The sequence below is a fragment of the Benincasa hispida genome, chromosome 1, assembly GCF_009727055.1.
Source record: "Benincasa hispida cultivar B227 chromosome 1, ASM972705v1, whole genome shotgun sequence".
In the NCBI taxonomy this organism is placed as follows: Eukaryota; Viridiplantae; Streptophyta; class Magnoliopsida; order Cucurbitales; family Cucurbitaceae; genus Benincasa; species Benincasa hispida.
The window spans coordinates 26,048,296-26,053,751 of record NC_052349.1 but is presented as its reverse complement, the minus strand read 5'-3'; positions in this window follow the sequence as shown (position 1 = coordinate 26,053,751).

Below are 5,456 nucleotides of genomic sequence, written 5' to 3'. Positions count from 1 at the left end.
CTTTCATTGCAGGGTTGAGTCTGCACTAATGTTCGATCGATCCTTTATGGTTTTCTTCGAGATGAATTCAATGCATACAGTATGCGGCGCTAATTCCTCAAATGTCTGTTAGCGTCCAGCTAATCGCTCGCAGATACTTTCTCAGAATACTCAGCAACGAGTTCTCCTGGTCTTCATTAAGTTCAGAGGAAATAATTACTAGAATCTTTTCATTCTGCCCCAAAAATGCATACTCTAGGTGGTTAGACAGGGTCTTCATTTCTATTATTGGTGGTTCTTTTAAGGATGGTTGCGTTGTTATTCTTTCTTCATTTACTGTTGGCTCTTCTTCTTGGGTTGCGATCATCTCATCTTCCTTGTTTGTTTTTTTATGATCGCATTACATGCAACAATGGATGTGCTTGCATCCTCATCTTTGTTTTCATCGTCAAGCTTTTCTTCTTCATTCAAATTCAGGTTGTCGTCAGATTCATTCAGTCTTCTTCGTCATAAAACTTCATGGCACAGATGATGTTAAACTTGAGCTTCTGTCCATTCACACTCAAGGTGATCTCTCCTTTGTGCACATCAATCTGGGCACGACCTATTGATAAAAATGGTCGCCCTAGTATGATGGGCACATCTTTGTCGGCTTCGTAATCTTAAGATGATAAAGTCGCCTCGTAATATAAATTCGTCGATTGTAAACCAGCACGTCCTTCACCTTCCCCTCTGGATGCACTAGAGATCTATCTGCTCGTTGGAGAGTCACGGTCGTGGGCACAAGTTGCCCGACATTCAGTTGCTTAAAGATTGACAGAGGCATCAAGTTGATGCTAGTTCCAAAGTCACACAATGCTTGCCCGATGAACAATCCTCCAATTGAGCAAGTTATAGTAAAGCTCTCAGGATCGCTCATCTTCGGTGGGATTATTGATTTCGAGTTCTTCATCAAAGCCACTGTGGCAAACTTACCAGTGCCTCTTTTCTTGGTTAACATATCCTTCAGAAACTTCGCGTATGCGGGCATCTCCTCAATCGCTTCAGCGAACGAAACATTAATATGCAATTGTTTTAACATAGTCATGAAGCGTTGGTACTGTACCTCGTCATTCTTCTTCTTTCTGAGTCTCTGTAGGAAAGGTGGCAACTGTACTCTTACGGTTCCGTTTTCTGTTGGCTCTGAGGTGGACGCAACTTCTGGCTCTATCGCTTCTTTTTCTTCTTCTACTACTTGAGTCACCGCAATCTCAGGTTCCAGTGCAATTAAAGCAGTCCAGCTAGGCTTCTTCCTCTCTCCCACCACAGTCTTCCCACTCCGCAATGTCACGACTTGACACTGCTCTTTACTTGTTCGCCCTAGGTTGTGCTGGAAGTTTTGTTGAACTCGGCAGGGCCCCTTGTGGTATGTTCTTGAGTTCGCTCGCAATCTGGCCCATCTGTAATTCCAGGTTGCAGATGGACGTCGCCTGGTTTTGAAGGACAGTTTCGTTCATCTCGATATACTGCTTCAACAAACTTTCCAAGGAGGAAGATTGCGGTGGTTGCGAACTTCTAGCTTGATTACTCGTCTGACCGTTGTTTCGCGTGAAAAATCCAGGTGGCCCTTCTTTTTGCACCACTAATTGGTAATTTGTTGTTGATTTTTCCACGCAAAGTTGGGGTGGTTTCTCCACCCAGGGTTGTAGGTGTTAGAGAATGAATTATTTTTCATAAAATAAACAGACTGTGGGTTCTGTGGGCATTCTTCCATTGCGTGTACTTCAACGCAAGTCACACACATTTTGGTAATTTGATTAATTGCGTTCACTTGCCCACTATGCGGTGTTGGTCTGTTGATTGTGATTCCCTGAATTAGGTTCATCATCACAATCGTCTAACTCTGAAGTGAAGCGATAGCATCATTATTTGCGTCGTTATCCTTTATTCTCAGTCTCTGACCGCTCTCTCTCAAGTCCTCTTGATTTTTAGAGATGTGATCTAGGATGTTCTTAGCCTCATCATACGTTTTGTCTAGTTGACCACTAGCGGCTACTGCATTGGCAACGGTCTGCAAAGCGAGATTTAAACCGTGATAAAAGATTTACATTTGCAAGCAGTCTGGTAATCCATTGTGTGGACAGTCCCTTACCAGCCTCTTAAACCTCGCCCAGACATCATTGAGCGATTCGTCTATGTCTTGTTCAAAATTGGTTATTAATTTCCTTCTTCTGGCATTCTCAGTAGGTGGGAAATATTTCTTCATAATCTTCTCTACAACTTGTTCCCAGGAAGTGATCTCCCTCAGTTCGAGAGAATATGCCTACTTTCGTGCCTGATCACACAAAGAAAATGGGAACAAAGTTAGTCGAACTTCTTCAGTAGAGATATTTAGGAACACATAAGTGTTACAGATTTCTATGAAGCTCCGGAGGTGAGCGTGCGGGTCCTCGCCACGCCTTCCTCCGAACTGTCCTGCAGTCTTGATCATCTGCAACATCACCAATTTCATTTCGGCTTGAGATCCATCAAGGGCAGACCTTATGATTCCTGAAGAGAAATCATAGACGTTTGGCGATGCATAGTCCCGAATGGGCCTATTACGATCGTTTGCCAATAGGATTGGATTCGCCATGACATTGTTTTCGTTTGGTGCTCCGTTTCCAGGCTGCTCCACCATATCTTCTTTATCTGGTTGTTGTTGTTGTTAGCGGCTGTGTCTTAATCGTCATCGGAATGTCCTCTTAATCTCCGGGTCATAATTCGCCAGAGATTGACAGCTGCAAAGAAATCAGAAAAATTACCGTTAGCACATTGAATTGCCGAAGTCCCTGGTAACAACGTCAAAAACTTGATGCGTTATTTTATGTGATGAAATAATGGAATGAAATACGATGATGGAAATGAGTTGAGCAAAAAGTTTTCTTAGTGGGATCCAAGTATAAACCCACTGAGTTTCCTGGTAAGTCTAGGGTCGAAATCAGGGACTAGGGAAAAAAGTATGCGGTGATAATTTCTAAGAAGACTTTGCGGTAACCAAATAAATCAAATAATTGTTTGGGTTGTTATTTGCGTTATAAAATAAATGTATACGGTGGATTTTAGAAAAGATTGATTATGCGGTAGATACACTGAGTATGTGGAGGAACGGATTGAGAAGGTCTTTAGCTAGCATTTCCCTGGAATGCGTCAAACTATGCTATCATGCTACACTCATGTGATAGCAAATCATTTTCCAATGTAAATGCGGTGCTCCTAGTTCTAGGATGCATGTATTGAATGCAATAATGTCCATATAACATAAGTCATTTTCCAATCCCTTGTTTCCTAAGGCTTTTACACTGTTAACTCTATTATGTTCAAAAGATATTCCTGCTTCCGTAGGAGCTGGCTCTCTCTCTCTGATCTCGATGCTTCCGGCACTCTTCTAAGTTCACCGGAACGATCTCTCGGCACAATCTCGTTTCTCTCTCTTCCGCCTTAAATAAAAGAACAACTAAGAATAAGGCTATTCTATCTAAGGGAAAATTCTCTAACTATCCGAACTTCTTTATTGAAGATTGCCTTCGATATTTATAGAGTTTCGGGGTGAAAGGCGTCTTCTCTCTTATAATTGCACTGATGGGATGACTTTAATTCTCTATCTGATACGCCAAATATTTGTCACCGAAAAGCTGAGTGTACTTGCTATAGTAGATCGTTAGCGGCTTGTCAACTTAATTCAGACTCGACCGTCATTAGCTTTCTGTCCCATTGTGATTAATTATGCTTTTCACCCAGATGCGCCCACCAAGTTGCGGCGGCTCTATGCGGCAATCCTTCTTGAGCAGATACTTGCGAGCGCAAATCACCGCAAAGCCTTGTGATAATGCTGCGTTCGATCGTTGATTTCTTGTGATCACCTTTTATGCTTTGTGTCAACGCATATTCTGCACAAAAATACAAAAGTTAATTATTTTTATGCGATGAACGCATGCGACCACAATGTTACAAACTTAATGGTTTTTTGATGCAATCTTATATATTTTATCAATGCAAACCTTCATTGTTTAATAACTTAGCACTGTAATAACGTGCATTTCTGCCCGTTATCAACTTCATAGCATATTTAATGGCTATTCGATCACTCGGTCAATGTTAAATGGCGTTTGTTCCTCTATCGTCTAGACGAACATGCTTCATCGCATAGTTATCGTCTACTCCATCGTTTAGACAAGAGTTATACTTGGTGCACTGCACGATTGAGTGGCCCTTATGCTTCATCTCATAGTCAAAGGCATTCAATCATTGTTACATGATTGTGGTAACTCGACCAACTTTATTAGAAGATCACAAGGAAAAGCTACACGATCAGGGAGCGAGGCTTCGCTCGGACGGTTCAAGACCCGGTTTGCCTGTTTGAACGGGTTTACTTGATAGTTTATGTAATAGATAGTTTTTATTTATGGTTCTTTAGGCTAATCATCTCGGTGTATTAATTTTGGTGAATGTATATGAGATGTATTTTTATATTATATGTCATATAATATGGCATATAGTTTTAAATCCCACCATAGGTTATGCATATATTCATGCATCATCTTTATATTATAAGAGTTATAATATAGTGGCTTGCATGATTAAATTACATAAGAGCATGCTCATGCATCATATAATATAAGAGTTATATTTATGCATGCATTAAGAATATTCATGCATCATCTTTATATTATAAATGTTCTAGTATAAGGGTGTATGGAAGCATGTATGCTTAGTTCATTACATTTTATATAAGAGTTATATACAGTAATGAATGAACATTGCATGAAGCATGACACATAGGTTAAATTTATAAGAGTTATAAATACCTAGTCTAGCTTAGCAATGTAGATGATTTTGGTTGTTTCCTTTTATAAGAGTTATAATGGAAATTAGAACTAAAATCAATAAGAAAGACATGCATGCAAACTTAGATTGAATCATGTTTTAAAAGAATTTTAAAATTTGATGGAGATAGACCTAAGATCACGGTTCTAATGAGATTAGAAGTCTAAGTTAATCTTTTAATCAGTTTAATAGGATTAAATTGACTAATAAAAGACTAAATATGTACTAAATCTATCTATAAGGGACCTTTTATCTAAGGTAGGTTCTGTCTAGGCTGGGGTACTTAAGCTAACAAAAACGGAACACCCCTACCTGGGAAACCTGAAAAGGTGAATTAGCTAGATTTGCTGCATTCATGAAAATTTGATGATAGTTCATTAAAGTGTTTAATGGGACTTGATTCGAACTTATTTAATTATAAAAAACAAGAGTTGTTTTTGAGCAAATTAAACTCACACTTAGATAAAATTAGTAGTCGGATTAGCTAAGTTAATGAATCCCTAGGTAGAACATTCAATGGGACGTACTCAGGATATATGATAGTTCACTTAAACCACTACACATTTATCCCTAATGTTCACATCATGAGATCTATCCTTGGTCTTAAGGCACCCTAGGAATGTCCCCCTAGA